The 13,267-nt window shown below is 45.9% G+C and overlaps 1 protein-coding gene across 3 annotated transcripts in view; it reads right to left on the reverse strand.

Annotated features, from left to right (window-relative positions):
- Window positions 1–11,063, reverse strand: part of LOC124595574 (synaptosomal-associated protein 25) — a 420,350-nt gene extending 409,287 nt beyond the window's left edge. For all 3 annotated transcript variants that reach the window (XM_047134565.1, XM_047134401.1, XM_047134486.1), the window contains exon 1: window positions 11,018–11,063. The gene's annotated coding sequence lies outside the window, so the exon portion shown is untranslated. The remainder of the gene's footprint in view (window positions 1–11,017) is intronic.
- Between the last annotated feature and the right edge of the window lie 2,204 nt (window positions 11,064–13,267).

The following is a 13,267-nucleotide window of genomic DNA, read 5'->3' on the forward strand; positions in this document are numbered from 1 at the left end:
CCGGGAATCGTCAGCCAACATCAAAGGTAAAGTGTGGGGGAGTCTGTACTTAGCACGCAGAGCCAAAAGAAGGGGGCATTCAACCAAAATGTGGGCCACTGACTGGAAGGCTCCACAACCACATAGCGGGGGTGGCTCATCACGCAAAAGGAAACCATGGGTCAGCCTGGTATGGCCAATGCGGAGACGACACAGTGTGGTCGAGTCCTTGCGGGAGAGGCTAAAGGAAGAACGCCATGGGCCTGTATTCACCTTAATGGCACGAAGTTTATTAGACAGTGGAGTAGCCTCCCAAGAATTGGCCCATGACTGTGCAAAGTGGGATTTGATGTGAAGCCGTAAATCCGCTGCAGGAGGGGTTACAGAAAACGGGGGGTAAGTAACTGCTCCCCCAGCCAAACGATCAGCGAGCTCATTACCCGGGATACCCACATGGCCCGGGACCCATAGGAAGTCAATGGAACAAGCAGCACGGTGAAGATCAGCGAGATGGTCATGGATGGCAGAGACCAAGGGATGGCGTGAAAAACACCGGTCAATAGCAAGAAGGCCACTCATCGAGTCCGTACATAACAAAACGCGGTTGTGTTGGGATTGTTTAATAAAGGTAAGGGCCCGGGAAATTGCCATCAATTCCGCAGTAAACACCCCACATGAGGGTGGCAGTAGATGATTTTCCGTTCCAACAAAGGACGTGAAGGCATACCCAACATGATCAGCAGATTTAGAACCATCAGTGTAAAAAACAACAGCATCCCGAAACTCCCATAAAATTTGGCGGAAAAAGGAACGGAACACCACCGGGGGGGATGGAATCTTTCGGACCGCGGCGGAGATCCATCCGAATTCGAGGCCGAGGAACTAACCAAGGAGGGGTGGAGGGGAGGGAGCGAGGAAGACAGGACAAAGAAGGAAGCCGAAAATCACGGGTAAGAGACGCAAGGCGCAGCCCAACCGGTAAACCCGCCCGAGGGCGGGAGTCAGGCGGGCGACGCCCATGGTCTGGGAATAGGATAGAATAGGAAGGATGAGCGGGAGAAGAACGGATAGTAAGGGCATAAGACACCAGAAGCTGGGACCGCCGAACAGAAAGGGGGGGGATCCCAGCTTCAACCAGGAGACTATCAACAGGGCTAGTAGGGAAGGCACCGGTGGCCAAACGGATACCACGATGGTGGACTGGATCCAGCACGTGCAGCGTGGAAGGAGCAGCTGAACCATAAACTTGACAACCATAGTCCAAACGTGACAGAACTAGAGCACGATATAGACGGAGGAGGAGGGAACGGTCCGCACCCCAGGAGGAGTGGGCAAGGAAGCGAAGGACATTGAGTTTACGGAAACATCCTACCTTCAGGAGTCTGATATGGGGCAGCCAAGTGAGCTTGTTGTCGAAAAGAAGACCTAGGAAACGAAACTGTGGAACCACAGGCAATCTTTGTGCAGCGAGATAGAGCTCTGGATCAGGGTGGACCGTAGTACGGCGACAGAAGTGGACCACCCGCGATTTTAAAGGAGAGAATTGAAACCCGTGGGAGAGGGTCCATGCAGAGGCACGCCATATAGCCACCTGGAGCTGCCGTTCTGCAGATGGCATCGAGGAGGAACTAACCCAAATGCAGAAATCATCCACATACAGGGCAGGGGCGACCAAGGGACCGACAGAGGCCACAAGTCCATCGATAGCAGTGAGGAAAAGAAGGACACTCAAGACAGAACCCTGTGGGATGCCCTTCTCCTGGGTCCGTGGAGAACTAAAAGCAGTACCAACTCGAACTCTGAATGACCGATGGATCAGGAACTGGCGGATAAAAATCGGGAGTGGGCCCCGAAGACCCCACTGATGAAGGGTTAGTAAGATGTGATGGCGCCAGGCCGTGTCATAGGCCTTGCGAAGGTCAAAAAACACTGCAACCAAATGGCGGCGCTGGGAAAAAGCCTGCCGAACTGCGGATTCCAAGCGAAGCAAATGATCGATTGGAGATCGTCCCTCTCGAAAGCCACACTGGTAAGGGGACAATAGATCCCGAGATTCGAGGACCCAAGTGAGCCGACGGGCTACCAGCCGTTCAAGTAACTTACAACCAACATTGGTCAAACTAATTGGCCGATAGCTGTCAACAGATAGGGGGTTCTGACCAGGCTTAAGGACAGGCACCACAATGCTATCCCTCCACTGAGAAGGGAAGTCACCCTGGAGCCAGATACGGTTAAACACCCGAAGAAGATGGTGCCGTTGTGGAGCACTGAGATGTTGAAGCAGCTGGTTATGAATGGAATCTGGGCCAGGAGCCGTATCATGAGAAGCAGATAGAGCAGAAAGAAATTCCCATTCAGTGAAAGGTTCGTTGTAAGATTCTGACTCACAAGTGGTGAAACATAAGGTGACAGCTTCAGCCTGCTGTTTTTGATGAAGGAAAGCAGCTGGATAGGAGGCCGACGCTGATGCCACTGCAAAATGGGTCGCAAGATGTTCTGCGAGAACTAATGGGTCCGTACAAATGCCACCTGGCAGGTGAAGGCCTGGGAGGGTGGACTGCCGATGGCAACCTTGGAGAGAGCGAAGTGTAGCCCATACCCGTGACAGAGGGACAGTGGAACCAAGGGAAGAAACGAATCGTTCCCAACATATCCGCTTGCTCTGTTTGATTAAATAACGGGCTTTAGCGCGAAGGCGCTTAAAGGTAGAAAGGCTGGCTACAGATGGGTGCCTCTTAAAGTGTTGCAAAGCTCGACGGCGATCACGGATGGCAATGGCAATGGCCGTACTCCACCACGGGACTTGCCGACGACGAAATTGTCCAGATGAGCGCGGGACAGCAAGGTTAGCAGCGCGAACAATCGCGTCAGACACGTCACGTAGGACGTCATCAATACAACCCGACAAAGAGGGAGAAAACTCGACCTGTGCAGTATATAGAGGCCAATCGGCGCGGTGGAAAGACCAACGAGGTAACCTCTCCATCGGGGAGCGGGAAGGGAGCGTGATTATCAACGGGAAATGGTCACTATCACAAAGGTCGTCGTGTGGCGACCAGTGTAATGAAGGGAGGAGAGAGGGAGAAGAAAGAGAAAGATCAATGGCAGAAAAGGTACCATGACCAGCACTGAAATGAGTAGGGGAGCCATCATTAAGAAGGCACAGGTCGTGGTCTGCAATAAATTGGTCGATAAGAAGACCTCGTCTAGATGGAAAGGCACTGCCCCACAAAGGATGATGAGCATTAAAATCCCCAAGGAGGAGGAAGGGAGGAGGAAGTTGCTGAAGAAGGGTGGTTAAGGCAGCAGGTGTAAGAGTCCTGTCAGGAGGGAGATAAAGATTGCATACTGTGACTGCAGAGTCTAAGTGGACCCTAACAGCAACTGCTTCCAATGTAGTTTGGAGAGGAATCCACGTGCTAGCAATGTCTGTACGGACCAACGTACAAACGCCACCAGAAGCCCGCAAGGGTCCGACCCGATTTCGACAGAAAACACGGAACCCACGGAGGGTCGGTGAGTGAGCATCAGTAAAATGAGATTCCTGGAGAACCACACAAGCTGCTGAGTAGGACGAAAGAAGTGATTTCAATTCCGGAAGGTGACGATAGTAGCCATTACAATTCCATTGGAGAACCACAGAACGATGGTTTAAATGAGGGCTGAACACGCTAAATCCAGTCATACCGCCGGGGCCCCACCTGTCACCGACAAGGAGGGGGCGACATCCATAAACGACAGGTCAGAATCCGGTTGTGAAGCCGGGGAAGGGACCTCCGGTGACACCAGAGGCTCTTTGTCCCGGGACTTATGTTTCTTCTTCTTTTCAGGCTGAGATCGAGGAGGGCTGTGTGGCATAATGGAGCCAGCTGCAGCAAGATCAGGAACAGAAAGAGACCGGGCGACCTGGGGGCCGATAGACCGCGGCTCTCGCGGTCGCCGCGCTGCAGCAGACCTTTGACCTGGAAGGTGCCGGGAAGGGGCATCCCGGGAGAGGCGCCCTTGACCGGCAGACGCCGAAGGAGTGGGACACTTCTCCGGCTGGGGAGGGGGAGCGGCGCCCAGAGGAGAAGGTGTGGGAGCCGCAGGGGAGGGGGGAAGGAGAGGGGTCCGGGACGGGGGTAAGGAAGGGGGAGGAAGGGATGAAGATATAACCAAGGCGTAACTAGATGTCATGGACACAGGGTGCAATCGTGCATATTTCTTACGGGCCTCTGTGTAGCTTAAACGATCAAGAGACTTATACTCCTGTATCTTTTTTTCTTTCTTATAGACTGGGCAATCTGCTGAACGTGGAGAATGACTACCATGACAATTTACACATACAGGAGGGGGAACACAGGGACTCCCCTCATGGAGTGGACGTCCACAGTCACCACAGAGAGGGTCCTGGGTACAGCGAGAAGACATGTGGCCAAAACGCAAGCACTTAAAACACCGCATAGGAGGTGGGATGTACGGCTTCACATCACAGCGATAGACCATAATCTTAACTTTCTCAGGAAGGGTATCCCCTTCAAAGGCCAGGATAAAGGCACCAGTATCAATACGATTATCTTTAGGACCCTTCTGAACACGCCGAACAAAGTGAACACCCCGCCGTCCGAGATTGTCCCGAAGTTCCTCATCAGTTTGAAGGATGAGGTCTCTGTGAAAAATTACACCTTGTACCATATTTAGAGACTGGTGAGGGGTAATGGACACGGGAATTGTGCCAAGATGGGTACAGGCACGAAGGGCCGCAGATTGGGCAGCCGAAGCAGTTTTTATCAGTAATGAACCCGACCGCATCTTGCTCAGGGAGTCCACTTCGCCGAACTTGTCTTCAATGTGTTCCACAAAGAATAAAGGTTTGACACCGGTGAAAGTATCTCCATCAGTCCTGGTGCAAACTAGATAACGGGGGAAAGGTTTTGCCCCTAGACGACGGGCCTGACCCTCCTCCCAGGGGGTAGCCACGGAAGGGAAGGCCGAAGGGGCAAGAGAAGCAGCACTTGAGGAATCAGTACCACGCAGAGAGACGGCCGCAGAAGAGCGGCCAGAGGTTTGGACCCTTATGCGTTTCATCTGCATAGCGTCCGCCCTGATACCACCCACTCCGATCAGGGGCTCTCCTCACGGGCGCCACCCAGCCACAGCAAGGGCCGTCTGGCACGGCGGCCATTGCCGGGAGTTCCGATGCTCCAGGATGACGAGCAACCACTCCAAGGCATGCATGAGGAGGTCACAGCTCAGGTATCAGAAGTGTGATCCCTGTGTGTTCAGGGGGCTCAACCAAAAGGGTACATAGCGACCCCACCACACGGGCTGGCTACCGTGCTGGCTATGCACCCTAGCATCAGACAACGACGTAGAAGAAAAGGTGGAATATACTAGGAGGGCACACGTCGGAGACACTAGGTAAGGTGCTCTTCCCCAAATGGCTCACACTACGGAAAGAGAAATTTTGGAATGGAGGTCAAACCCTAGAGGGGGACCAAGGAATGCCAAAAGGAGGAGATGATTACGCAACAAAGCCAGAGTGTAAAACCAACAGAACCAGGAGGATAGCGGGGGCCAACATAAGCAAGGACACCAATAGAGGGAGAGGAGAGGGCGAGGGGAAAGGGGTATGGAGGGGAAAGGAGGGGAAGGGAAAGGAAATGCAGCCCGGGAGAGAAAGAAGGCTGCAATGGCTCGGGGCCCCGTGCTCGCCACGCACGTATCCACGAAAGAGTTGTGGACCCCCTGGGGGGACATGATATTATTGGTGATGTTTTTCAAGTGGGCTAAGGTACATATCAGTGTCACCATAACCAGGTTCTTTTGTAATCACGTTCATTGGCTTCTGACTTCAACTCACAACCAAACTTACTTTCCAACATAACCTACACCTTGGGTAAAGCTACAGGTGAACCCCTTCAACCCCCCCTCCTCCAAAATTTGTTAGTTTCGCCAACTAACAACAAAATTGAATATATGTACCAAATGGTGATTCAACATCAGCCATTAACATTACATCACAGGCCAAACCTGACAACTTATCATACATTACTCTTGACCTGCCAATCTCTCCCCATATGATTTCTATATCTTTGGAATGCTAAAGAAAGACAGTTGTGACTGTATTTGCTTTGAATGAAGAGGTGCATGCCTGGCTACAACCACAGTTACACATTCCCATGCAGTTACATGTTCCCATGAAGGCACTGACCCTCTTGTCCCCCTGCAGGATCACTGTATTAACAGTTATATGGTGTTTACTTTTTCCATCTGTCTGCTTTTCATTTGACTGTCCCTTACATAAGCTTGAAATAGGAGTGCCATCGTGACGTCACAGGTCAAAGCTGACTGGTGATAATGTAATCTTCAGTTTTGCCATGACCCCCCTCCCCATCATCGTCATCATCATCATCATAATAATCATCACCACCATCACCATCACCATCACCTAAGACTGATTATGCCTTTCAGCGTTCAGTCTGGAGCATAGTCCCCTTTATAAAATTCCTCCATGATCCCCTATTCAGTGCTAACATTGGTGCCTCTTCTGATGTTAAGCCTATTACTTCAAAATCATTCTTAACCGAATCCAGGCACCTTCTCCTTGGTCTGCCCTGACTCCTCCTACCCTCTACTGTTGAACCCATGAGTGTCTTGGGTAACCTTGATTCTCCCATGCGTGTAACATGACCCCACCATCTAAGCCTGTTCACCCTGACTGCTAAATCTATAGAGTTCATTACCAGTTTTTCTTTGATTTCCTCATTGTGGACATCCTCCTGCCATTCTTCCCATCTACTAGTACCTGCAATCATCCTAGCTACTTTCATATATGTAACCTCAACCTTATTGATAAGGTAACCTGAATCCACCCAGCTTTCGCTCCCATACAACAAAGTTGGGCGAAAGATTGAACGGTGCACAGATAACTTAGTCTTGCTACTGACTTCCTTCTTGCAGAAGAGAGTAGATCGTAGCTGAGCACTCACTGCATTAGCTTTGCTTCACCTCGCTTCCAGTTCTTTCACTATGTTGCCATCCTGTGAGAATATGCATCCTAAGTACTTGAAACTGTCCACCTGTTCTAACTTTGTTCCTCCTATTTGGCACTCAATCCGTTTATATCTCTTTCCCACTGACATTACTTTCGTTTTGGAGATGCTAATCTTCATACCATAGTCCTTACATTTCTGATCTAGCTCTGAAATATTACTTTGCAAACTTTCAATCGAATCTGCCATCACAACTAAGTCATCCACATATGCGAGACTGCTTATTTTGTGTTCACATATCTTAATCTCACCCAGCCAGTCTATTGTTTTCAACATATGATCCATAAATAATATGAACAACAGTGAAGACAGGTTGCAGCCTTGTCTCACCCCTGAAACTACTCTAAACCATGAACTCAATTTACCGTCAACTAACTGCTGCCTGACCATCCATGTAGAGACCTTTAATTGCTTGCAAAAGTTTGCCTCCTATTCCATAATCTCGTAGAACAGACAATAACTTCCTCCTAGGAACCCGGTCATATGCCTTTTCTAGATCTATAAAGCATAGATACAATTCCCTGTTCCACTCATAACACTTCTCCATTATTTGCCGTAAGCTAAAGATCTGGTCCTGACAACCTCTAAGAGGCCTAAACCCACACTGATTTTCATCCAATTGGTCCTCAACTAATACTCGCACTTTCCTTTCAACAATACCTGAGAATATTTTACCCACAACGCTGATTAAAGAGATACCTCTGTAGTTGTTACAATCTTTTCTGTTTCCATGTTTAAAGATTGGTGTGATTACTGCTTTTGTCCAGTCTGATGGAACCTGTCCCGACTCCCAGACCATTTCAATTATCCTGTGTAGCCATTTGAGACCTGACATTCCACTGTATTTAATGAGTTCTGACTTAATTTCGTCCACCCCAGATGCTTTATTGCACTGCAATCTATTGACCATTTTCTCCACTTTCTCAAATGTGATCCTATTTCCATCATCATTCTTATCCCATTGTACATCAAACTCTGAAACATTACTGATCGTATTTTCACCTACATTGCGCAACTCTTCAAAATATTCCCTCCATCTGCCCAAGGAATCCACAGGATTCACCAGCAGTTTTCCTGACCTGTCCAAAATACTTGTCATTTCCTTCTCACCTCCCTTTCGAAAACTGCTAATTATATTCCAGAATGGTTTTCCAGCAGCTTGACCCAAAGTCTCCAACCTGTTTCCAAAGTCTTCCCAAGATTTCTTCTTGGATGCTGCAATTATCTGTGGCTTTGTTTCTTTCTTCAACATAACTTGCTTTGTCTACCTGAGTTCTAGTATGTAGCCATTTTTGATACGCCTTCTTTTTCCTTTTACAGGCTGCCTTGACTGTCATTCCACCAAGCTGTTTGCTTCATCCTATCTTTACACACTACTGTTCCAAGACATTCTTTAGCCACTTCTAGTACTGTGTCCCTGTACCTTGTCCATTCCTTTTCCAATGACTGTAATTGACTACATTCAACTAACTGATACCTTTCTGAGATCACTGTTATGTACTTGTGCCTGATTTCCTTATCCTGAAGTTTCTCCACTCTTATCCTCCTACATATGGACATGACCTCCTGCACTTTCAGCCTCACAATACCAATTTCACTGCAGATTAGATAATGATCAGTGTCGTCAAAGAATCCCCTGAATACACGTGTGTCCCTCACAGCCTTCCTGAATTCCTGATCTGTTATTACATAGTCAATGACAGATCTGGTTCCCCTGCCTTCCCAAGTATACCGGTGAATGTTCTTATGTTTAAAAAAGGAGTTTGTGATTAGATCAAAATCTAAATTGTCAGGGCATCACAAACACATGAGACCTGAAAGCTTATCATAATTTGATATAAATGTTATGTATGTTTAGGCAAGTACAACCAGTTCACCCTTAAGTGTTCAAGAGCAATATTCAATGCAAGTTGTGGTCTTTGGCCAGTTACAATGTTAATGGTTGCCGTTATGTCATCTTTTGGTGCATGTATTCAGTTTTATTGTTGGCTGCCAAAGCCAATGAGTGCTAACGGGGGAAAAATTTGTTGTGGTGACACATTGGTCTGTAGGTTGTGAATCGGCAGGGTCAACAAATGTGCCCTAGCAAAACCTGGTTGGAGATTGTTTCAGCATTTACCACATGTTCCTGTTCCAACAGAAACAAACATTACTGCAAAAGAGTGGAAATGTTTCAAGTACAGACTTCATTTTTTACAATACTGAATGTTTAAAATCTTTAGTTGAAGTAAGTTTATAATTTGACACTGTTAATGCCTAGGTGATTAGATTCACAACATAAAAACATATTGCAGGGTCTAGTGAACAACAAACAATTGGCACATCTTTTAGGTGCAACTATGCTATGTAATTGGTCTCTGTGACAACTGCTTTATTTGTAGCACCATTTCTGTTGCATAACAATATGTTGTTGGTTATTGTGGATGGTAGCTTTGATAGTGTTGTAAATTAGACCTGTACATGTCTATTGGTAATTACAAGTACTGAAGACCATCTACAGTTGATCTTTCACTGTTTTTAATAGCAGTTGTGGTGACCGACTGAGCTTTAGCATAACCTGAGGGTATGGGTTTGATTTGAAGGTGATTGATTGGTCATGACTTGGCAAAGCCAATTAATGTTATGAGAGAGAGAGTATGTCTTAATATGAAGACATGGTAACAGCCTGATCTGTAGCATAACCTGTGGTTTGTTAGAAAGTATGATCTTTTTCATATGCTGTGTATTCCAGGATTAAAATTATGTCAGTGCTGACAACCTATTTTTCCTACGGTGCTTTGAAATTTCAAGGGCTGAACATCTCTACCTGGTTAATTTTTCAGTTTTTGTTTTACTAACATTTTCATGTTATTAATGACAACGAGGATTGTATCTCCTCTGTGTTAATGGCATCTGTCAATTGGCTCTGTATCACATGATTATTTACTAATCCCACTTGGGTGGAGGGGAGGGTAATCAATCAGATGAGTCACTAATCCCTTTATTACTCCTAAGGGGGTGGGATATAAGTGTGCCTTCCCCATAAATATAGTTAATACAAGCCACATTAAATGTAATTTTGTTGATCATTAAATGCGCTATGCCTATGTGACTAACGTAGTACTGTACGTCAATGTAAGTCAAAAGTACAAAGGGTTTTGACTGAACATTTAAATAGATCTTAGGAATCATGTTTGTATGGAATGATGCAAATTTCTTCAGTAAAGAATGGGGAAGAAAGTTTATATGTATACAAATGGCGCGACGTTAGCAATCTTTTGAAAATAGTTAAGAATTAGCCTGCAAAAAGGTGATCCGGTAGGTCATTTCAATATCCGTTCGCCCGTCCGTTCATACTTACATTTTCTGTTATTCTCCTAAATTGATTACAGTGAATATCGGTATAGTTGCTTTGAAAAGCTAAGTGCTATTCCAGCAGCCTCATCTTTGTTTACCGAAGTTTCTGTACATCCTTAATGACCTCGGCGTATAGGAAAATTATATTGTAAATTTGGACACTTACTTTGTAGCACCAAATGCACTCCTCATGTGCTGTTCGGTTACTATAGTCTATGTCTTTATTCCTTGTTAGACTTGTGTTTAAAATACGATGTACATCGGAAATTTAAAATAGAAGACAAAGTCATCAATAAGAAATAAGCAGACTGCAACGTTGTAATTTGACTTCTCCAAAACATACCACCTGACCCTCGAAATCTGTCATTATCAACACATTTTTAATGTCGATATCACTAAAACAATGGCACTAGGTCCTGGTTCTTGCATTTTAGCTCTACACATGTAAGTCATTCTACCGAGAGAAATTGAGAGTTACAGTACATTCATCCAGGAACTAAAGCACTGTCAATGCAACTGTGACATCATAACTTAAGTCATCTAAAGGAAGGAAAGCGATATGATTGCTCTACACAACACACAAAATTCATCATTTGTTTTGTCACAACAGTATGAACTACTAAGAAAAAAAAAAAAAAAAAAAAAAAAGCACTGTATACATAACTCACCTCCTTCCGTCCTCCTTGACAGCTGCACACCCAAATACGCCGACAAGTCGACAACTAAACAGCAGCGCAGCTGATGAGCAGAGATAAAAACGCTGGGAAATAACCAAAGATATTACACACGAACTCAACAAACAAAAGCAGTCTGATGCCGAGGCCGCATGTGGCAATACTCGCTACTCTCGGAGGATGATGTTTGGTTTGTGCGGCGCTCAACTGGTCGGTCATCAGCGTTCTTACACATTCCCGAGCTATATACAGTCCAATCTACCCACTTTCATGGATGATGAGGACAACTAACACCCAGTTCCCAGGAAGAGAAAATCCCCAACCCACCTGGGAATCGAACTCGGGAAGCAGTGATCTAGAGGTAGCAATGCTAGCTGCAAGACAACGAGCTGCGGACGTACTCTCGGAGACGACAATAGTACTATAATTGGCTACTGTACTTATATTCTGCAGACCACAAACGTGAAATTACGAATTTAATTTCCAAAGTATTCATTCTTTTTCCACAAATCGCGTCCGGTGGTAGGGTTCACTCATGGAATGGATGAAATGCATACATAGTAAAGAACGTACAAAAGCAATTCAAATAAAATTATTGTATTCCATTACTGGCCCGGAGATGCCATCAATGGTTGTTTGGCCGCCTGGTGCACGTCTTTCTACTTGATGTCACTTTGGTGAGGTGTGCATAAATGAAGAGGAGGTAATATGATTAGCACAACGCAGCCATCCAGTCCGCGAGCGAAGAAAGTTCCTGACTGGACCAGGAATGAAATGGTCGTATGACACTGATGACTGAGACCCCCACTGGGGATCTTACCAGGGACCCCATGGGCTAGAAGCAGCGACGCTAATCGCTAGATCACAAGCTGTGGACACAAAAACATTACATATTGTATTCAAAACCTTAACAGAACAACAACCCCTTGAATTGCCTCAATATAGTTTTGGTAAACAAGATACTGTTTATGAATGACATAAAACCATTATGAAAGTCAAAAAGTACCAATCTGAGTGATTGCAGGAGACAGTAGGATATCAAAAAATTCTCAGAAACAGAGGCAGTTCTTTATACTTCACTCAGAAATTCTAATAAACCTCAGGACAGAAGTATGTTACTAGTAGACCACAAACATTTTCTAAAGAAAAAAATTATTCTGCAGTAGTGGATGAGAAAATACGTATTTATTGGTGAAAAATAACTGTATTGTGTGCTAAACATATTAGCTTCATAGGCGTTTCCACACACACACACACGTCTGGCGAGTATATCCGGCAGAAAAAGGACGTTAAGAAGTGGCAATCTGGCAACACTGTAACAACATGTATGGTAACTACCTCTGACAGCACAACTTAATTGCGCTACACAGTTGGTGCAGTGGATAGAGTTTTGGGTTAGGATGCAGGAGGTCGAGAGTTCTGGTCTGGGTTGGGGTGCATTTCTTTATTTGCTAATTTCATACTGTAATATACACCTTTTCTTATGTCACATGTGCCCTAAATTTACAACATTTTGTAATGCTGATCACAACAAATATGTGCTTAGACAAATAAGGAATAGATAGTTGAAACAATTAATGGTACCATAGTGATAACACATACAAATAGTAACCGAGTTTGGACATTGCTCGCAAAGCATGTTGCTAGTCCTACTGGTAACATAATGTTCTGATGAAATGTAATGTACCGGAACGAGGAAAGAATAATAGCTGGTACTAATCTATGTACCGAGCGAGGTGGCGCAGTGGTTAGACACTGGACTCGCATTCGGGAGGACGACGGTTCAATCCCGTGTCCGGCCATCCTGATTTAGGTTTTCCGTGATTTCCATTCCAGGCAAATGCCGGGATGGCTCCTCAGAAAGGGCACGGCCAACTTCCTTCCCTAATCCGATGAGACCGATGACTGCGCTGTCTGGTCTCCTTCCCCAAACAACCAACCAACCTACTAATCTATGTGACCATTAGTGGAGGGTACAAAGAAAACAGGTTTCGCTTCTATTGGAGGAAGTGGTGCAAATAAATTCAAACCCACTAAGTGGAAAAGGCATCTTTCAAAGCTGATCGATGTTCCATATCTACGGTTGTTGTATGTAGGTACAAATGTTTTCTAGAGGACCTGCTGCAACCGCTATTGACGATTAAGATGCCAGATACCGTACCACGTGGGCTACATTTACCAAATAAAAAACATGTGTTCTTTAACCCAGGATCGAACCGTCGACATCCTGCATGCTAACCCAAA

This window comes from Schistocerca americana, chromosome 1 (genome assembly GCF_021461395.2).
Source record: "Schistocerca americana isolate TAMUIC-IGC-003095 chromosome 1, iqSchAmer2.1, whole genome shotgun sequence".
NCBI classification, from domain to species: domain Eukaryota; kingdom Metazoa; phylum Arthropoda; class Insecta; order Orthoptera; family Acrididae; genus Schistocerca; species Schistocerca americana.